Below are 23410 nucleotides of genomic sequence, written 5' to 3'. Positions count from 1 at the left end.
AATAAAAATAGCCCCACAATAGCACAGCGCTTCCACCATAATTCTCATTAGGTATGGGATTCTTTTCAGTATTGTCATTTTTCTATATATGCCAAACACACCTAACATGTTTTTTGCCAAAGAGCGCAATTTTCATTTCATCTGACAATAGACCACACTTCCAGACAAAGACACTGTACCATTTAGGAACTCCTGCCGTTTACATTGGTAATTAAATGACTGGACAGGCTGTTACCTAGCATGCCATCTAAATAAGCTATTAGCAATGAGGTCATTTTTGAAGATTTTGGGGGGGACTTGATGACCCCAAGATGACACCTTTGTCAGTAACTCTCCAATAGTGGTTCTTATGGAATGTTTTGCCTATATTGCCATCCTCCATACTGTACGTGGGGGCAAGATAACCTTGGGTCTTTGTCCAAGCATGTTTGTCACATTTTCAGTTGATTAGAACCATTTAATCATTGTTTTAACTGTAACTATAGGCATTTTCAACAAAGTACCTAGTTTGTATAGACATTCCCTGACTTATAAATGTCATTTTATTTGAATTGAGTGTATTCTGTTGTCTTTCTGATGTTGAAAAATGACTAGAGGATTTAGCCTCTGTGTCACTTTATTTTCATACCTTAGTGAAGAAGAAAGTCATGAACTACTTCTGAAAATTCACAGATACTCTGATTAACTTAAATAAATTGAAATTAGATAGGAAAATGCTTCTGTTAGGTTCTGTATATAAGATGTTTCTAGGGGTGCCAATAAGTTGAGCAACGTGTTTTCGTTAAAAATATTTATTTCTCTATGACATTTTCCTTTTTCTCAGAATAAATTGTCTTTCCTTCAAGGGTGGATTTTTCCTCATTGTTTTCATTGTGAGAGAACAATGAATCATCAAAATATTAGTTTTTTATACCTCTTTTTAGTCCACTTTACCCGAGTTGCCAATAATTCTGGAGGGTACTGTACGTATGTGTTTGCTTTTGTGTACTGTACAGTATAAGCCTTCTGTGTGTGTCTGTGTGTGTGTGTGTGTGTGTGTGTGTGTGTGTTTGTTCACTTGTGAGTGTGTGTGTGGGGGTAATGGGGTGTGTGTGTGTGTGCGTGTGTGTGTGTGCTTGCATGTGTCTTTATGTGTGTGTGTCTGTGTTTATGTGTGTGCGTGCACGTGTGTGTGTGCGTGCATGTGAGTATCTGTGCTTGTGTGTGTGTGTTTCTGTGTGTGTGTGTGTGTGCGTGTGAGTATCTGTTTGTGTGTGTTTATATATGTGTGTGTGTGTGTGCGTGTGTGTGTGCCTGCATGCGTGTATGTGCTTCTATAAATATTGTGGAGACAAATTGACAAGCGTGATTTATTTTTTGCGGACAGAATGTGCAGAACTGAGCGGCGCTCATATTTTGTACCGCTATGTGGTACATCTAGTTTTAAGAAATCTTGCCAGATAGATGTAACCTTTTTAGAAAACCAATAAGCCACTTGAGTCTGTAGGTTACACTGATTTTACAACAGCTAAGGGGGGTTTTAGTCAATCCGACTTTATCAAAGTTCTAAGTGTTCCTTCCGTGAATGTTTCCATTGTAACATTATCATTATTCCGCAGTAACCTTAACCTGTTGCTACTATGCAGTATTAACATGCGTTTTTTCCTCAGCCCAAAAGTGTAGCCTACCGCCTTCATTCCAAACATCTTTTCTGAAGCTTTTGTCACCTGCGGCATACGCCTTCCTCATTATTGTTAGGCCAGGCCCCATGAATCCATAAACGATACACACCTGGAACTCATGTGATTCTAATTATCATTGAATTAAGAACGAGTGTGTTGTGTCTTTATAAGCCTCCATAATGGCTGCTTGAACTCACCGTTCCTAGTGATTTTGGTGATTCAACATGGCACTAATGGCGAAACTTGTTGTTTTGGTTCTCATTGCCAGTTTCAGTAATGGTATGTGCTTTAAGCATCTTTTTGCCGGTTTAATTATGTTTTAAAATCCTGATTTAAATAATTTCTTCTGCTCTTCTTTTGAGCAGTCTTCTGTCTTCCAAAGAGGGGTGTCATGAAAAGAGAGGCCATTGAGGTTGATGTTTCAACAACACCAAATCCCAACAACCAGACCCAAACTGAAGCTAAGGGTGAGGTCTTTAATGTAATGCTCTTATTTTCTTACAAGGTGGTTGTGTTGTCTTTAAATGTCTAACCTTAAATGGAGCCCAAGGTGGTGCAAGTGAAGATGTCCAAGCAGGCACTCCAGCACCCAATCCCCACAATCAGACCGCTTCTACGCAACCTGATGTTACTGGTAAAGAGTTTCTGCAAGTCTGATTTATTGTGTGTTAGTCTTGAGACTTGGCTTCCCTTTGTCTTCCTCTTATGTGGAAACCAAAAGATGGGGCTAGTGAAGATGATGTAACTGCAACCCCAAGTCCCCAAAACCAGACTACGTCATCTGCTACAGGTGGAGTAACTCGTAAGGGAATCTGTGCTTTGAGTTTTGTCAAACATTGGCTAGTATATTAAAACGGCCAGTGAATATCAACTCTGCTCTCAAATGCTGAGGGAAGTCCACTGTCCACTGACTCTGCTTGGGCAACATTGTCAATGCAAAGGTGGTCTCCTCTGTCCCACCACAGATCCAATCTTTTTCCAAACCAACTGATTTTAATTGCCACATCTCCTCAGCAAGTAGATGAGTTAATTGACGAGACTTCTTGTGCATTGTCTCCTGTAGAAAGCAGGATTTTTTTTGTTAACCTGTAGAGGGTGTTTCTAAACAAATCTCAACTTGGTTTACTTGGTTCTCCAATTATGTGGCTTTGTTTGTGTAGAGTCACCAGATGATGATGATAATGATAATAATAATAATAATAATAATAATAATAATACCTTATATAGCGCCTTTCATGGTACCCAAGGTCGCTTTACAACACATGGATGGGGGGACCTCACTAGTAACCACCACCAATGTGTAGCACCCACCTGGGTGATGCACGGCAGCCATTATGTGCCAGAACGCTCACCACACACCAGCTTGAGGTGGAGAGTGAGGGAGTGAATGAGCCAATTACAGTGGGGGATGATTAGGGGGCCAGATTGAATGAGCTAGGTTGGGAGTTTAGCCAGGACACCGGGTAACCCCCTACTCTTTACGATAAGTGCCATGGGATCTTTAATGACCACAGGGAGTCAGGACCTCGGTTTAACGTCTCATCCGAAGGACGGCATCTCCTACAGTGCAGTGTCCCCGTCACAGCACTGGGGCATTGGGATCGATCTTTTTTGGCCAGAGGGAAGAGTGCCACCTACTGGCCACCCACCAGCACCACTTCCAGCAGCAACCTAGTTTTCCAAGGAGGTCTCCCATCCAAGTACTAACCAGGCCCACACCTGCTTAGCTTCAGTAATTCAGCTAAGACAAGGTATCCATTGGTCTGGCTGCTGGCTGCTGCTGCTGGCAGATGGACCAAGTGAAGATGCTGAGATTGCCCAAAACCAGACCACTTCAGCCCACAGTGTAGGAACTGGTAAGGTTTGATATGTGAAGCGCAGGAAGTGGCCGTGTCTTGTTTACAACTGCTCTTAGTGGGATTAAGCTGGCTTTTATGATCCCCATAGTTTGGTTCTAAAATTGGATCCTATTTTTTTTTCCCGGTTTCCTCATGTGGAATCCCAAGATTATCCAAGTGAGGATGCTGTGTTAACCACCGTAATGAATCTGCAAAATGGGACTACCTCTGCTCAAGATGGGACCACCATCCAGGGTAATTGTTTGGCTTTTTGTTGTGTTTCCTGTTGTGTAAAGATTTAGATGTAATAGTATTGAAATTCCAGACTCGTCAATCTTGATCAGATGTTAGACCTGGCACTCTGCACTAGAATCTGCTTTTGAGTCATTTCTACTGCTTTTCCATGATTCTGTTGCTGAAATGTGCAGAGCTTTTGACTAGAATTGGAAGACCAATGGGAAGGTGCAGTTCACGTTAGCTACTACTCCACACAACATAAGGAGTCTTGGCCACTTTTAGAGCAATGGTACAGAAACTGAGTGCTGTGGGCTGGCTTGGTTGTGGTTCATTTTTATCCCAGCAGCTTTTAAAATCAGTGCCAGTAGTCAAACGTGTGGTCATTATCCAGCCCCATATTGGAGCGATAGCATGTTGTGGACTTGCTCACAAATGGGCAGTTCATGTTGGCCCAACATGCTGTACAAGGAGTCACTTTGGCTTTAACCTTTTAGAGCAAGGGTGCCGAAATGGAACATTGTGGGCTGGCCTGGTTCATATTTCAGTCTAGTTTTGCTCATAAACTTAACCAGTAGTCCCAACAAAATGTCTGGGAGTTAACCAGCCCGAGGTTGAAGCAATGGCTTATTGTATTGTAAGTAAAAGGCTGCTTTTTATCCCTGCAGACTCCCCTGATGACTGAAGTGACGGCTCAGAATGCTAATGCTTAATGGAACTCTTCCCGTCATTTCCTGCACTTGGCCTTTCTCATCTTGAATTCAATAAAGGCCAAATGTTCTTATCCAACATTGTCTTTCCTTGTCTTTCCTTGTTTCATGACTCCAGTTTGGTGGTTAAGTCTGAGAGTGAGGGTCAAGAGTCTTGATGTTTTTGAGGTGGTAGAAGGCAGATTTGGTGACGTGTTTGATATGTGACGAATGAAAGGGTGGAGTCCAAGATGACACCCAGGTTGCAGACTTCTAGAGATGGAGCTGCCATCATATTTACCTAATGCCTTGCTTAAAATGACCCACAAATGTTAAAACTAGCGATATAAAATGTGACCACCGTTCAGTCCTGCACATTCTCTCCACAAATATGAATAATGACAGAAGTTGGATGTCAATGAGCCTCTCTTGACTGAGGCATTAAAATGCTGCTTATTGTTTGTCAGGCTACTGTTTCACAGATTTCTTTTAGAAATATGAGCTATCACAGAAGTTGTGTGAATGTTATATATTCCATCCCCTGATACTGTTTTACTGGTTAATTTGACAAATAATCTATGGATCTGCTCTATACGCTCTTTATGTCTGTTTGGAATTGTTTTAAGGGGCTGTCGATGCATCTCAGAATAAAGTAATGTCCACCACATCTAGTGTTTGTGAATATATAATACTGAACTCATTAAATAGCTGGATACTCAAGAACGCATGTCTCTTCTAGACACAATAGGAGTCATTTTAGCTAAAGTTGATTAAAAATGGGTATAAAAAATAATCTGTTGGTGATTTATTGTATTCTCACAATGAAAAAATCCAACCTTGAAGGAAAGCAAATTTATTTTGAGAAAAAGGAAAATCTCATGAAATAAATATTTTTAACAAAAACATGTTGCTCACAATTATTGGCTCTATGGAGTTTAGATCAGGGGACTGAGATGGCAATGGCCGAAGCTTGATTTTGTGTTCAGTAAACCATATTTGTTTTGATCCGGACGATTGTTTTGGTTCATTGACCTGATGAATGATCCAATTATGACCAACTTTTAGTGTCTTGTCAGAGATTGACAGATTTCCTTTGAAAATGTTCAGGTTTTTCTTGTTGTTCAGGATACCATGCACCTTAATTAGATTGCCAAGGCCTTTGGGAATAAAAATAGCCCCACAATAGCACAGCGCTTCCACCATAATTCTCATTAGGTATGGGATTCTTTTCAGTATTGTCATTTTTCTATATATGCCAAACACACCTAACATGTTTTTTGCCAAAGAGCGCAATTTTCATTTCATCTGACAATAGACCACACTTCCAGACAAAGACACTGTACCATTTAGGAACTCCTGCCGTTTACATTGGTAATTAAATGACTGGACAGGCTGTTACCTAGCATGCCATCTAAATAAGCTATTAGCAATGAGGTCATTTTTGAAGATTTTGGGGGGGACTTGATGACCCCAAGATGACACCTTTGTCAGTAACTCTCCAATAGTGGTTCTTATGGAATGTTTTGCCTATATTGCCATCCTCCATACTGTACGTGGGGGCAAGATAACCTTGGGTCTTTGTCCAAGCATGTTTGTCACATTTTCAGTTGATTAGAACCATTTAATCATTGTTTTAACTGTAACTATAGGCATTTTCAACAAAGTACCTAGTTTGTATAGACATTCCCTGACTTATAAATGTCATTTTATTTGAATTGAGTGTATTCTGTTGTCTTTCTGATGTTGAAAAATGACTAGAGGATTTAGCCTCTGTGTCACTTTATTTTCATACCTTAGTGAAGAAGAAAGTCATGAACTACTTCTGAAAATTCACAGATACTCTGATTAACTTAAATAAATTGAAATTAGATAGGAAAATGCTTCTGTTAGGTTCTGTATATAAGATGTTTCTAGGGGTGCCAATAATTGAGCAACGTGTTTTCGTTAAAAATATTTATTTCTCTATGACATTTTCCTTTTTCTCAGAATAAATTGTCTTTCCTTCAAGGGTGGATTTTTCCTCATTGTTTTCATTGTGAGAGAACAATGAATCATCAAAATATTAGTTTTTTATACCTCTTTTTAGTCCACTTTACCCGAGTTGCCAATAATTCTGGAGGGTACTGTACGTATGTGTTTGCTTTTGTGTACTGTACAGTATAAGCCTTCTGTGTGTGTCTGTGTGTGTGTGTGTGTGTGTGTGTGTGTGTGTGTGTGTGTGTGTGTGTGTGTGTGTGTTTGTTCACTTGTGAGTGTGTGTGTGGGGGTAATGGGGTGTGTGTGTGTGTGCGTGTGTGTGTGTGCTTGCATGTGTCTTTATGTGTGTGTGTCTGTGTTTATGTGTGTGCGTGCACGTGTGTGTGTGCGTGCATGTGAGTATCTGTGCTTGTGTGTGTGTGTTTCTGTGTGTGTGTGTGTGTGCGTGTGAGTATCTGTTTGTGTGTGTTTATATATATGTGTGTGTGTGTGCGTGTGTGTGTGCCTGCATGCGTGTATGTGCTTCTATAAATATTGTGGAGACAAATTGACAAGCGTGATTTATTTTTTGCGGACAGAATGTGCAGAACTGAGCGGCGCTCATATTTTGTACCGCTATGTGGTACATCTAGTTTTAAGAAATCTTGCCAGATAGATGTAACCTTTTTAGAAAACCAATAAGCCACTTGAGTCTGTAGGTTACACTGATTTTACAACAGCTAAGGGGGGTTTTAGTCAATCCGACTTTATCAAAGTTCTAAGTGTTCCTTCCGTGAATGTTTCCATTGTAACATTATCATTATTCCGCAGTAACCTTAACCTGTTGCTACTATGCAGTATTAACATGCGTTTTTTCCTCAGCCCAAAAGTGTAGCCTACCGCCTTCATTCCAAACATCTTTTCTGAAGCTTTTGTCACCTGCGGCATACGCCTTCCTCATTATTGTTAGGCCAGGCCCCATGAATCCATAAACGATACACACCTGGAACTCATGTGATTCTAATTATCATTGAATTAAGAACGAGTGTGTTGTGTCTTTATAAGCCTCCATAATGGCTGCTTGAACTCACCGTTCCTAGTGATTTTGGTGATTCAACATGGCACTAATGGCGAAACTTGTTGTTTTGGTTCTCATTGCCAGTTTCAGTAATGGTATGTGCTTTAAGCATCTTTTTGCCGGTTTAATTATGTTTTAAAATCCTGATTTAAATAATTTCTTCTGCTCTTCTTTTGAGCAGTCTTCTGTCTTCCAAAGAGGGGTGTCATGAAAAGAGAGGCCATTGAGGTTGATGTTTCAACAACACCAAATCCCAACAACCAGACCCAAACTGAAGCTAAGGGTGAGGTCTTTAATGTAATGCTCTTATTTTCTTACAAGGTGGTTGTGTTGTCTTTAAATGTCTAACCTTAAATGGAGCCCAAGGTGGTGCAAGTGAAGATGTCCAAGCAGGCACTCCAGCACCCAATCCCCACAATCAGACCGCTTCTACGCAACCTGATGTTACTGGTAAAGAGTTTCTGCAAGTCTGATTTATTGTGTGTTAGTCTTGAGACTTGGCTTCCCTTTGTCTTCCTCTTATGTGGAAACCAAAAGATGGGGCTAGTGAAGATGATGTAACTGCAACCCCAAGTCCTCAAAACCAGACTACGTCATCTGCTACAGGTGGAGTAACTCGTAAGGGAATCTGTGCTTTGAGTTTTGTCAAACATTGGCTAGTATATTAAAACGGCCAGTGAATATCAACTCTGCTCTCAAATGCTGAGGGAAGTCCACTGTCCACTGACTCTGCTTGGGCAACATTGTCAATGCAAAGGTGGTCTCCTCTGTCCCACCACAGATCCAATCTTTTTCCAAACCAACTGATTTTAATTGCCACATCTCCTCAGCAAGTAGATGAGTTAATTGACGAGACTTCTTGTGCATTGTCTCCTGTAGAAAGCAGGATTTTTTTTGTTAACCTGTAGAGGGTGTTTCTAAACAAATCTCAACTTGGTTTACTTGGTTCTCCAATTATGTGGCTTTGTTTGTGTAGAGTCACCAGATGATGATGATAATGATAATAATAATAATAATAATAATAATACCTTATATAGCGCCTTTCATGGTACCCAAGGTCGCTTTACAACACATGGATGGGGGGACCTCACTAGTAACCACCACCAATGTGTAGCACCCACCTGGGTGATGCACGGCAGCCATTATGTGCCAGAACGCTCACCACACACCAGCTTGAGGTGGAGAGTGAGGGAGTGAATGAGCCAATTACAGTGGGGGATGATTAGGGGGCCAGATTGAATGAGCTAGGTTGGGAGTTTAGCCAGGACACCGGGTAACCCCCTACTCTTTACGATAAGTGCCATGGGATCTTTAATGACCACAGGGAGTCAGGACCTCGGTTTAACGTCTCATCCGAAGGACGGCATCTCCTACAGTGCAGTGTCCCCGTCACAGCACTGGGGCATTGGGATCGATCTTTTTTGGCCAGAGGGAAGAGTGCCACCTACTGGCCACCCACCAGCACCACTTCCAGCAGCAACCTAGTTTTCCAAGGAGGTCTCCCATCCAAGTACTAACCAGGCCCACACCTGCTTAGCTTCAGTAATTCAGCTAAGACAAGGTATCCATTGGTCTGGCTGCTGGCTGCTGCTGCTGGCAGATGGACCAAGTGAAGATGCTGAGATTGCCCAAAACCAGACCACTTCAGCCCACAGTGTAGGAACTGGTAAGGTTTGATATGTGAAGCGCAGGAAGTGGCCGTGTCTTGTTTACAACTGCTCTTAGTGGGATTAAGCTGGCTTTTATGATCCCCATAGTTTGGTTCTAAAATTGGATCCTATTTTTTTTTCCCGGTTTCCTCATGTGGAATCCCAAGATTATCCAAGTGAGGATGCTGTGTTAACCACCGTAATGAATCTGCAAAATGGGACTACCTCTGCTCAAGATGGGACCACCATCCAGGGTAATTGTTTGGCTTTTTGTTGTGTTTCCTGTTGTGTAAAGATTTAGATGTAATAGTATTGAAATTCCAGACTCGTCAATCTTGATCAGATGTTAGACCTGGCACTCTGCACTAGAATCTGCTTTTGAGTCATTTCTACTGCTTTTCCATGATTCTGTTGCTGAAATGTGCAGAGCTTTTGACTAGAATTGGAAGACCAATGGGAAGGTGCAGTTCACGTTAGCTACTACTCCACACAACATAAGGAGTCTTGGCCACTTTTAGAGCAATGGTACAGAAACTGAGTGCTGTGGGCTGGCTTGGTTGTGGTTCATTTTTATCCCAGCAGCTTTTAAAATCAGTGCCAGTAGTCAAACGTGTGGTCATTATCCAGCCCCATATTGGAGCGATAGCATGTTGTGGACTTGCTCACAAATGGGCAGTTCATGTTGGCCCAACATGCTGTACAAGGAGTCACTTTGGCTTTAACCTTTTAGAGCAAGGGTGCCGAAATGGAACATTGTGGGCTGGCCTGGTTCATATTTCAGTCTAGTTTTGCTCATAAACTTAACCAGTAGTCCCAACAAAATGTCTGGGAGTTAACCAGCCCGAGGTTGAAGCAATGGCTTATTGTATTGTAAGTAAAAGGCTGCTTTTTATCCCTGCAGACTCCCCTGATGACTGAAGTGACGGCTCAGAATGCTAATGCTTAATGGAACTCTTCCCGTCATTTCCTGCACTTGGCCTTTCTCATCTTGAATTCAATAAAGGCCAAATGTTCTTATCCAACATTGTCTTTCCTTGTCTTTCCTTGTTTCATGACTCCAGTTTGGTGGTTAAGTCTGAGAGTGAGGGTCAAGAGTCTTGATGTTTTTGAGGTGGTAGAAGGCAGATTTGGTGACGTGTTTGATATGTGACGAATGAAAGGGTGGAGTCCAAGATGACACCCAGGTTGCAGACTTCTAGAGATGGAGCTGCCATCATATTTACCTAATGCCTTGCTTAAAATGACCCACAAATGTTAAAACTAGCGATATAAAATGTGACCACCGTTCAGTCCTGCACATTCTCTCCACAAATATGAATAATGACAGAAGTTGGATGTCAATGAGCCTCTCTTGACTGAGGCATTAAAATGCTGCTTATTGTTTGTCAGGCTACTGTTTCACAGATTTCTTTTAGAAATATGAGCTATCACAGAAGTTGTGTGAATGTTATATATTCCATCCCCTGATACTGTTTTACTGGTTAATTTGACAAATAATCTATGGATCTGCTCTATACGCTCTTTATGTCTGTTTGGAATTGTTTTGAGGGGCTGTCGATGCATCTCAGAATAAAGTAATGTCCACCACATCTAGTGTTTGTGAATATATAATACTGAACTCATTAAATAGCTGGATACTCAAGAACGCATGTCTCTTCTAGACACAATAGGAGTCATTTTAGCTAAAGTTGATTAAAAATGGGTATAAAAAATAATCTGTTGGTGATTTATTGTATTCTCACAATGAAAAAATCCAACCTTGAAGGAAAGCAAATTTATTTTGAGAAAAAGGAAAATCTCATGAAATAAATAAATATTTTTAACAAAAACATGTTGCTCACAATTATTGGCTCTATGGAGTTTAGATCAGGGGACTGAGATGGCAATGGCCGAAGCTTGATTTTGTGTTCAGTAAACCATATTTGTTTTGATCCGGACGATTGTTTTGGTTCATTGACCTGATGAATGATCCAATTATGACCAACTTTTAGTGTCTTGTCAGAGATTGACAGATTTCCTTTGAAAATGTTCAGGTTTTTCTTGTTGTTCAGGATACCATGCACCTTAATTAGATTGCCAAGGCCTTTGGGAATAAAAATAGCCCCACAATAGCACAGCGCTTCCACCATAATTCTCATTAGGTATGGGATTCTTTTCAGTATTGTCATTTTTCTATATATGCCAAACACACCTAACATGTTTTTTGCCAAAGAGCGCAATTTTCATTTCATCTGACAATAGACCACACTTCCAGACAAAGACACTGTACCATTTAGGAACTCCTGCCGTTTACATTGGTAATTAAATGACTGGACAGGCTGTTACCTAGCATGCCATCTAAATAAGCTATTAGCAATGAGGTCATTTTTGAAGATTTTGGGGGGGACTTGATGACCCCAAGATGACACCTTTGTCAGTAACTCTCCAATAGTGGTTCTTATGGAATGTTTTGCCTATATTGCCATCCTCCATACTGTACGTGGGGGCAAGATAACCTTGGGTCTTTGTCCAAGCATGTTTGTCACATTTTCAGTTGATTAGAACCATTTAATCATTGTTTTAACTGTAACTATAGGCATTTTCAACAAAGTACCTAGTTTGTATAGACATTCCCTGACTTATAAATGTCATTTTATTTGAATTGAGTGTATTCTGTTGTCTTTCTGATGTTGAAAAATGACTAGAGGATTTAGCCTCTGTGTCACTTTATTTTCATACCTTAGTGAAGAAGAAAGTCATGAACTACTTCTGAAAATTCACAGATACTCTGATTAACTTAAATAAATTGAAATTAGATAGGAAAATGCTTCTGTTAGGTTCTGTATATAAGATGTTTCTAGGGGTGCCAATAATTGAGCAACGTGTTTTCGTTAAAAATATTTATTTCTCTATGACATTTTCCTTTTTCTCAGAATAAATTGTCTTTCCTTCAAGGGTGGATTTTTCCTCATTGTTTTCATTGTGAGAGAACAATGAATCATCAAAATATTAGTTTTTTATACCTCTTTTTAGTCCACTTTACCCGAGTTGCCAATAATTCTGGAGGGTACTGTACGTATGTGTTTGCTTTTGTGTACTGTACAGTATAAGCCTTCTGTGTGTGTCTGTGTGTGTGTGTGTGTGTGTGTGTGTGTGTGTGTGTGTGTGTGTGTGTGTGTGTGTGTTTGTTCACTTGTGAGTGTGTGTGTGGGGGTAATGGGGTGTGTGTGTGTGTGCGTGTGTGTGTGTGCTTGCATGTGTCTTTATGTGTGTGTGTCTGTGTTTATGTGTGTGCGTGCACGTGTGTGTGTGCGTGCATGTGAGTATCTGTGCTTGTGTGTGTGTGTTTCTGTGTGTGTGTGTGTGTGCGTGTGAGTATCTGTTTGTGTGTGTTTATATATGTGTGTGTGTGTGTGCGTGTGTGTGTGCCTGCATGCGTGTATGTGCTTCTATAAATATTGTGGAGACAAATTGACAAGCGTGATTTATTTTTTGCGGACAGAATGTGCAGAACTGAGCGGCGCTCATATTTTGTACCGCTATGTGGTACATCTAGTTTTAAGAAATCTTGCCAGATAGATGTAACCTTTTTAGAAAACCAATAAGCCACTTGAGTCTGTAGGTTACACTGATTTTACAACAGCTAAGGGGGGTTTTAGTCAATCCGACTTTATCAAAGTTCTAAGTGTTCCTTCCGTGAATGTTTCCATAGTAACATTATCATTATTCCGCAGTAACCTTAACCTGTTGCTACTATGCAGTATTAACATGCGTTTTTTCCTCAGCCCAAAAGTGTAGCCTACCGCCTTCATTCCAAACATCTTTTCTGAAGCTTTTGTCACCTGCGGCATACGCCTTCCTCATTATTGTTAGGCCAGGCCCCATGAATCCATAAACGATACACACCTGGAACTCATGTGATTCTAATTATCATTGAATTAAGAACGAGTGTGTTGTGTCTTTATAAGCCTCCATAATGGCTGCTTGAACTCACCGTTCCTAGTGATTTTGGTGATTCAACATGGCACTAATGGCGAAACTTGTTGTTTTGGTTCTCATTGCCAGTTTCAGTAATGGTATGTGCTTTAAGCATCTTTTTGCCGGTTTAATTATGTTTTAAAATCCTGATTTAAATAATTTCTTCTGCTCTTCTTTTGAGCAGTCTTCTGTCTTCCAAAGAGGGGTGTCATGAAAAGAGAGGCCATTGAGATTGATGTTTCAACAACACCAAATCCCAACAACCAGACCCAAACTGAAGCTAAGGGTGAGGTCTTTAATGTAATGCTCTTATTTTCTTACAAGGTGGTTGTGTTGTCTTTAAATGTCTAACCTTAAATGGAGCCCAAGGTGGTGCAAGTGAAGATGTCCAAGCAGGCACTCCAGCACCCAATCCCCACAATCAGACCGCTTCTACGCAACCTGATGTTACTGGTAAAGAGTTTCTGCAAGTCTGATTTATTGTGTGTTAGTCTTGAGACTTGGCTTCCCTTTGTCTTCCTCTTATGTGGAAACCAAAAGATGGGGCTAGTGAAGATGATGTAACTGCAACCCCAAGTCCCCAAAACCAGACTACGTCATCTGCTACAGGTGGAGTAACTCGTAAGGGAATCTGTGCTTTGAGTTTTGTCAAACATTGGCTAGTATATTAAAACGGCCAGTGAATATCAACTCTGCTCTCAAATGCTGAGGGAAGTCCACTGTCCACTGACTCTGCTTGGGCAACATTGTCAATGCAAAGGTGGTCTCCTCTGTCCCACCACAGATCCAATCTTTTTCCAAACCAACTGATTTTAATTGCCACATCTCCTCAGCAAGTAGATGAGTTAATTGACGAGACTTCTTGTGCATTGTCTCCTGTAGAAAGCAGATTTTTTTTGTTAACCTGTAGAGGGTGTTTCTAAACAAATCTCAACTTGGTTTACTTGGTTCTCCAATTATGTGGCTTTGTTTGTGTAGAGTCACCAGATGATGATGATAATGATAATAATAATAATAATAATAATACCTTATATAGCGCCTTTCATGGTACCCAAGGTCGCTTTACAACACATGGATGGGGGGACCTCACTAGTAACCACCACCAATGTGTAGCACCCACCTGGGTGATGCACGGCAGCCATTATGTGCCAGAACGCTCACCACACACCAGCTTGAGGTGGAGAGTGAGGGAGTGAATGAGCCAATTACAGTGGGGGATGATTAGGGGGCCAGATTGAATGAGCTAGGTTGGGAGTTTAGCCAGGACACCGGGTAACCCCCTACTCTTTACGATAAGTGCCATGGGATCTTTAATGACCACAGGGAGTCAGGACCTCGGTTTAACGTCTCATCCGAAGGACGGCATCTCCTACAGTGCAGTGTCCCCGTCACAGCACTGGGGCATTGGGATCGATCTTTTTTGGCCAGAGGGAAGAGTGCCACCTACTGGCCACCCACCAGCACCACTTCCAGCAGCAACCTAGTTTTCCAAGGAGGTCTCCCATCCAAGTACTAACCAGGCCCACACCTGCTTAGCTTCAGTAATTCAGCTAAGACAAGGTATCCATTGGTCTGGCTGCTGGCTGCTGCTGCTGGCAGATGGACCAAGTGAAGATGCTGAGATTGCCCAAAACCAGACCACTTCAGCCCACAGTGTAGGAACTGGTAAGGTTTGATATGTGAAGCGCAGGAAGTGGCCGTGTCTTGTTTACAACTGCTCTTAGTGGGATTAAGCTGGCTTTTATGATCCCCATAGTTTGGTTCTAAAATTGGATCCTATTTTTTTTCCCGGTTTCCTCATGTGGAATCCCAAGATTATCCAAGTGAGGATGCTGTGTTAACCACCGTAATGAATCTGCAAAATGGGACTACCTCTGCTCAAGATGGGACCACCATCCAGGGTAATTGTTTGGCTTTTTGTTGTGTTTCCTGTTGTGTAAAGATTTAGATGTAATAGTATTGAAATTCCAGACTCGTCAATCTTGATCAGATGTTAGACCTGGCACTCTGCACTAGAATCTGCTTTTGAGTCATTTCTACTGCTTTTCCATGATTCTGTTGCTGAAATGTGCAGAGCTTTTGACTAGAATTGGAAGACCAATGGGAAGGTGCAGTTCACGTTAGCTACTACTCCACACAACATAAGGAGTCTTGGCCACTTTTAGAGCAATGGTACAGAAACTGAGTGCTGTGGGCTGGCTTGGTTGTGGTTCATTTTTATCCCAGCAGCTTTTAAAATCAGTGCCAGTAGTCAAACGTGTGGTCATTATCCAGCCCCATATTGGAGCGATAGCATGTTGTGGACTTGCTCACAAATGGGCAGTTCATGTTGGCCCAACATGCTGTACAAGGAGTCACTTTGGCTTTAACCTTTTAGAGCAAGGGTGCCGAAATGGAACATTGTGGGCTGGCCTGGTTCATATTTCAGTCTAGTTTTGCTCATAAACTTAACCAGTAGTCCCAACAAAATGTCTGGGAGTTAACCAGCCCGAGGTTGAAGCAATGGCTTATTGTATTGTAAGTAAAAGGCTGCTTTTTATCCCTGCAGACTCCCCTGATGACTGAAGTGACGGCTCAGAATGCTAATGCTTAATGGAACTCTTCCCGTCATTTCCTGCACTTGGCCTTTCTCATCTTGAATTCAATAAAGGCCAAATGTTCTTATCCAACATTGTCTTTCCTTGTCTTTCCTTGTTTCATGACTCCAGTTTGGTGGTTAAGTCTGAGAGTGAGGGTCAAGAGTCTTGATGTTTTTGAGGTGGTAGAAGGCAGATTTGGTGACGTGTTTGATATGTGACGAATGAAAGGGTGGAGTCCAAGATGACACCCAGGTTGCAGACTTCTAGAGATGGAGCTGCCATCATATTTACCTAATGCCTTGCTTAAAATGACCCACAAATGTTAAAACTAGCGATATAAAATGTGACCACCGTTCAGTCCTGCACATTCTCTCCACAAATATGAATAATGACAGAAGTTGGATGTCAATGAGCCTCTCTTGACTGAGGCATTAAAATGCTGCTTATTGTTTGTCAGGCTACTGTTTCACAGATTTCTTTTAGAAATATGAGCTATCACAGAAGTTGTGTGAATGTTATATATTCCATCCCCTGATACTGTTTTACTGGTTAATTTGACAAATAATCTATGGATCTGCTCTATACGCTCTTTATGTCTGTTTGGAATTGTTTTGAGGGGCTGTCGATGCATCTCAGAATAAAGTAATGTCCACCACATCTAGTGTTTGTGAATATATAATACTGAACTCATTAAATAGCTGGATACTCAAGAACGCATGTCTCTTCTAGACACAATAGGAGTCATTTTAGCTAAAGTTGATTAAAAATGGGTATAAAAAATAATCTGTTGGTGATTTATTGTATTCTCACAATGAAAAAATCCAACCTTGAAGGAAAGCAAATTTATTTTGAGAAAAAGGAAAATCTCATGAAATAAATAAATATTTTTAACAAAAACATGTTGCTCACAATTATTGGCTCTATGGAGTTTAGATCAGGGGACTGAGATGGCAATGGCCGACGCTTGATTTTGTGTTCAGTAAACCATATTTGTTTTGATCCGGACGATTGTTTTGGTTCATTGACCTGATGAATGATCCAATTATGACCAACTTTTAGTGTCTTGTCAGAGATTGACAGATTTCCTTTGAAAATGTTCAGGTTTTTCTTGTTGTTCAGGATACCATGCACCTTAATTAGATTGCCAAGGCCTTTGGGAATAAAAATAGCCCCACAATAGCACAGCGCTTCCACCATAATTCTCATTAGGTATGGGATTCTTTTCAGTATTGTCATTTTTCTATATATGCCAAACACACCTAACATGTTTTTTGCCAAAGAGCGCAATTTTCATTTCATCTGACAATAGACCACACTTCCAGACAAAGACACTGTACCATTTAGGAACTCCTGCCGTTTACATTGGTAATTAAATGACTGGACAGGCTGTTACCTAGCATGCCATCTAAATAAGCTATTAGCAATGAGGTCATTTTTGAAGATTTTGGGGGGGACTTGATGACCCCAAGATGACACCTTTGTCAGTAACTCTCCAATAGTGGTTCTTATGGAATGTTTTGCCTATATTGCCATCCTCCATACTGTACGTGGGGGCAAGATAACCTTGGGTCTTTGTCCAAGCATGTTTGTCACATTTTCAGTTGATTAGAACCATTTAATCATTGTTTTAACTGTAACTATAGGCATTTTCAACAAAGTACCTAGTTTGTATAGACATTCCCTGACTTATAAATGTCATTTTATTTGAATTGAGTGTATTCTGTTGTCTTTCTGATGTTGAAAAATGACTAGAGGATTTAGCCTCTGTGTCACTTTATTTTCATACCTTAGTGAAGAAGAAAGTCATGAACTACTTCTGAAAATTCACAGATACTCTGATTAACTTAAATAAATTGAAATTAGATAGGAAAATGCTTCTGTTAGGTTCTGTATATAAGATGTTTCTAGGGGTGCCAATAATTGAGCAACGTGTTTTCGTTAAAAATATTTATTTCTCTATGACATTTTCCTTTTTCTCAGAATAAATTGTCTTTCCTTCAAGGGTGGATTTTTCCTCATTGTTTTCATTGTGAGAGAACAATGAATCATCAAAATATTAGTTTTTTATACCTCTTTTTAGTCCACTTTACCCGAGTTGCCAATAATTCTGGAGGGTACTGTACGTATGTGTTTGCTTTTGTGTACTGTACAGTATAAGCCTTCTGTGTGTGTGTGTGTGTGTGTGTGTGTGTGTGTGTGTGTGTGTGTGTGTGTGTTTGTTCACTTGTGAGTGTGTGTGTGGGGGTAATGGGGTGTGTGTGTGTGTGCGTGTGTGTGTGTGCTTGCATGTGTCTTTATGTGTGTGTGTCTGTGTTTATGTGTGTGCGTGCACGTGTGTGTGTGCGTGCATGTGAGTATCTGTGCTTGTGTGTGTGTGTTTCTGTGTGTGTGTGTGTGTGCGTGTGAGTATCTGTTTGTGTGTGTTTATATATGTGTGTGTGTGTGTGCGTGTGTGTGTGCCTGCATGCGTGTATGTGCTTCTATAAATATTGTGGAGACAAATTGACAAGCGTGATTTATTTTTTGCGGACAGAATGTGCAGAACTGAGCGGCGCTCATATTTTGTACCGCTATGTGGTACATCTAGTTTTAAGAAATCTTGCCAGATAGATGTAACCTTTTTAGAAAACCAATAAGCCACTTGAGTCTGTAGGTTACACTGATTTTACAACAGCTAAGGGGGGTTTTAGTCAATCCGACTTTATCAAAGTTCTAAGTGTTCCTTCCGTGAATGTTTCCATAGTAACATTATCATTATTCCGCAGTAACCTTAACCTGTTGCTACTATGCAGTATTAACATGCGTTTTTTCCTCAGCCCAAAAGTGTAGCCTACCGCCTTCATTCCAAACATCTTTTCTGAAGCTTTTGTCACCTGCGGGATACGCCTTCCTCATTATTGTTAGGCCAGGCCCCATGAATCCATAAACGATACACACCTGGAACTCATGTGATTCTAATTATCATTGAATTAAGAACGAGTGTGTTGTGTCTTTATAAGCCTCCATAATGGCTGCTTGAACTCACCGTTCCTAGTGATTTTGGTGATTCAACATGGCACTAATGGCGAAACTTGTTGTTTTGGTTCTCATTGCCAGTTTCAGTAATGGTATGTGCTTTAAGCATCTTTTTGCCGGTTTAATTATGTTTTAAAATCCTGATTTAAATAATTTCTTCTGCTCTTCTTTTGAGCAGTCTTCTGTCTTCCAAAGAGGGGTGTCATGAAAAGAGTGGCCATTGAGGTTGATGTTTCAACAACACCAAATCCCAACAACCAGACCCAAACTGAAGCTAAGGGTGAGGTCTTTAATGTAATGCTCTTATTTTCTTACAAGGTGGTTGTGTTGTCTTTAAATGTCTAACCTTAAATGGAGCCCAAGGTGGTGCAAGTGAAGATGTCCAAGCAGGCACTCCAGCACCCAATCCCCACAATCAGACCGCTTCTACGCAACCTGATGTTACTGGTAAAGAGTTTCTGCAAGTCTGATTTATTGTGTGTTAGTCTTGAGACTTGGCTTCCCTTTGTCTTCCTCTTATGTGGAAACCAAAAGATGGGGCTAGTGAAGATGATGTAACTGCAACCCCAAGTCCCCAAAACCAGACTACGTCATCTGCTACAGGTGGAGTAACTCGTAAGGGAATCTGTGCTTTGAGTTTTGTCAAACATTGGCTAGTATATTAAAACGGCCAGTGAATATCAACTCTGCTCTCAAATGCTGAGGGAAGTCCACTGTCCACTGACTCTGCTTGGGCAACATTGTCAATGCAAAGGTGGTCTCCTCTGTCCCACCACAGATCCAATCTTTTTCCAAACCAACTGATTTTAATTGCCACATCTCCTCAGCAAGTAGATGAGTTAATTGACGAGACTTCTTGTGCATTGTCTCCTGTAGAAAGCAGATTTTTTTTGTTAACCTGTAGAGGGTGTTTCTAAACAAATCTCAACTTGGTTTACTTGGTTCTCCAATTATGTGGCTTTGTTTGTGTAGAGTCACCAGATGATGATGATAATGATAATAATAATAATAATGATGATAATAATAATAATAATAATAATAATAATACCTTATATAGCGCCTTTCATGGTACCCAAGGTCGCTTTACAACACATGGATGGGGGGACCTCACTAGTAACCACCACCAATGTGTAGCACCCACCTGGGTGATGCACGGCAGCCATTATGTGCCAGAACGCTCACCACACACCAGCTTGAGGTGGAGAGTGAGGGAGTGAATGAGCCAATTACAGTGGGGGATGATTAGGGGGCCAGATTGAATGAGCTAGGTTGGGAGTTTAGCCAGGACACCGGGGAACCCCCTACTCTTTACGATAAGTGCCATGGGATCTTTAATGACCACAGGGAGTCAGGACCTCGGTTTAACGTCTCATCCGAAGGACGGCATCTCCTACAGTGCAGTGTCCCCGTCACAGCACTGGGGCATTGGGATCGATCTTTTTTGGCCAGAGGGAAGAGTGCCACCTACTGGCCACCCACCAGCACCACTTCCAACAGCAACCTAGTTTTCCAAGGAGGTCTCCCATCCAAGTACTAACCAGGCCCACACCACAAGGTATCCATTGGTCTGGCTGCTGGCTGCTGCTGCTGGCAGATGGACCAAGTGAAGATGCTGAGATTGCCCAAAACCAGACCACTTCAGCCCACAGTGTAGGAACTGGTAAGGTTTGATATGTGAAGCGCAGGAAGTGGCCGTGTCTTGTTTACAACTGCTCTTAGTGGGATTAAGCTGGCTTTTATGATCCCCATAGTTTGGTTCTAAAATTGGATCCTATTTTTTTGTCCCGGTTTCCTCATGTGGAATCCCAAGATTATCCAAGTGAGGATGCTGTGTTAACCACCGTAATGAATCTGCAAAATGGGACTACCTCTGCTCAAGATGGGACCACCATCCAGGGTAATTGTTTGGCTTTTTGTTGTGTTTCCTGTTGTGTAAAGATTTAGATGTAATAGTATTGAAATTCCAGACTCGTCAATCTTGATCAGATGTTAGACCTGGCACTCTGCACTAGAATCTGCTTTTGAGTCATTTCTACTGCTTTTCCATGATTCTGTTGCTGAAATGTGCAGAGCTTTTGACTAGAATTGGAAGACCAATGGGAAGGTGCAGTTCACGTTAGCTACTACTCCACACAACATAAGGAGTCTTGGCCACTTTTAGAGCAATGGTACAGAAACTGAGTGCTGTGGGCTGGCTTGGTTGTGGTTCATTTTTATCCCAGCAGCTTTTAAAATCAGTGCCAGTAGTCAAACGTGTGGTCATTATCCAGCCCCATATTGGAGCGATAGCATGTTGTGGACTTGCTCACAAATGGGCAGTTCATGTTGGCCCAACATGCTGTACAAGGAGTCACTTTGGCTTTAACCTTTTAGAGCAAGGGTGCCGAAATGGAACATTGTGGGCTGGCCTGGTTCATATTTCAGTCTAGTTTTGCTCATAAACTTAACCAGTAGTCCCAACAAAATGTCTGGGAGTTAACCAGCCCGAGGTTGAAGCAATGGCTTATTGTATTGTAAGTAAAAGGCTGCTTTTTATCCCTGCAGACTCCCCTGATGACTGAAGTGACGGCTCAGAATGCTAATGCTTAATGGAACTCTTCCCGTCATTTCCTGCACTTGGCCTTTCTCATCTTGAATTCAATAAAGGCCAAATGTTCTTATCCAACATTGTCTTTCCTTGTCTTTCCTTGTTTCATGACTCCAGTTTGGTGGTTAAGTCTGAGAGTGAGGGTCAAGAGTCTTGATGTTTTTGAGGTGGTAGAAGGCAGATTTGGTGACGTGTTTGATATGTGACGAATGAAAGGGTGGAGTCCAAGATGACACCCAGGTTGCAGACTTCTAGAGATGGAGCTGCCATCATATTTACCTAATGCCTTGCTTAAAATGACCCACAAATGTTAAAACTAGCGATATAAAATGTGACCACCGTTCAGTCCTGCACATTCTCTCCACAAATATGAATAATGACAGAAGTTGGATGTCAATGAGCCTCTCTTGACTGAGGCATTAAAATGCTGCTTATTGTTTGTCAGGCTACTGTTTCACAGATTTCTTTTAGAAATATGAGCTATCACAGAAGTTGTGTGAATGTTATATATTCCATCCCCTGATACTGTTTTACTGGTTAATTTGACAAATAATCTATGGATCTGCTCTATACGCTCTTTATGTCTGTTTGGAATTGTTTTGAGGGGCTGTCGATGCATCTCAGAATAAAGTAATGTCCACCACATCTAGTGTTTGTGAATATATAATACTGAACTCATTAAATAGCTGGATACTCAAGAACGCATGTCTCTTCTAGACACAATAGGAGTCATTTTAGCTAAAGTTGATTAAAAATGGGTATAAAAAATAATCTGTTGGTGATTTATTGTATTCTCACAATGAAAAAATCCAACCTTGAAGGAAAGCAAATTTATTTTGAGAAAAAGGAAAATCTCATGAAATAAATAAATATTTTTAACAAAAACATGTTGCTCACAATTATTGGCTCTATGGAGTTTAGATCAGGGGACTGAGATGGCAATGGCCGAAGCTTGATTTTGTGTTCAGTAAACCATATTTGTTTTGATCCGGACGATTGTTTTGGTTCATTGACCTGATGAATGATCCAATTATGACCAACTTTTAGTGTCTTGTCAGAGATTGACAGATTTCCTTTGAAAATGTTCAGGTTTTTCTTGTTGTTCAGGTTACCATGCACCTTAATTAGATTGCCAAGGCCTTTGGGAATAAAAATAGCCCCACAATAGCACAGCGCTTCCACCATAATTCTCATTAGGTATGGGATTCTTTTCAGTATTGTCATTTTTCTATATATGCCAAACACACCTAACATGTTTTTTGCCAAAGAGCGCAATTTTCATTTCATCTGACAATAGACCACACTTCCAGACAAAGACACTGTACCATTTAGGAACTCCTGCCGTTTACATTGGTAATTAAATGACTGGACAGGCTGTTACCTAGCATGCCATCTAAATAAGCTATTAGCAATGAGGTCATTTTTGAAGATTTTGGGGGGGACTTGATGACCCCAAGATGACACCTTTGTCAGTAACTCTCCAATAGTGGTTCTTATGGAATGTTTTGCCTATATTGCCATCCTCCATACTGTACGTGGGGGCAAGATAACCTTGGGTCTTTGTCCAAGCATGTTTGTCACATTTTCAGTTGATTAGAACCATTTAATCATTGTTTTAACTGTAACTATAGGCATTTTCAACAAAGTACCTAGTTTGTATAGACATTCCCTGACTTAGAAATGTCATTTTATTTGAATTGAGTGTATTCTGTTGTCTTTCTGATGTTGAAAAATGACTAGAGGATTTAGCCTCTGTGTCACTTTATTTTCATACCTTAGTGAAGAAGAAAGTCATGAACTACTTCTGAAAATTCACAGATACTCTGATTAACTTAAATAAATTGAAATTAGATAGGAAAATGCTTCTGTTAGGTTCTGTATATAAGATGTTTCTAGGGGTGCCAATAATTGAGCAACGTGTTTTCGTTAAAAATATTTATTTCTCTATGACATTTTCCTTTTTCTCAGAATAAATTATCTTTCCTTCAAGGGTGGATTTTTCCTCATTGTTTTCATTGTGAGAGAACAATGAATCATCAAAATATTAGTTTTTTATACCTCTTTTTAGTCCACTTTACCCGAGTTGCCAATAATTCTGGAGGGTACTGTACGTATGTGTTTGCTTTTGTGTACTGTACAGTATAAGCCTTCTGTGTGTGTGTGTGTG

Source organism: Alosa pseudoharengus, unplaced genomic scaffold, assembly GCF_046254945.1.
Source record: "Alosa pseudoharengus isolate Yale_2024_CS ecotype anadromous, Long Island Sound unplaced genomic scaffold, YU_APseudo_1.1 YU_APseudo_1.1_scf_7, whole genome shotgun sequence".
NCBI classification, from domain to species: Eukaryota; Metazoa; Chordata; class Actinopteri; order Clupeiformes; family Clupeidae; genus Alosa; species Alosa pseudoharengus.
Note: the sequence above shows the minus strand (reverse complement) of the source record.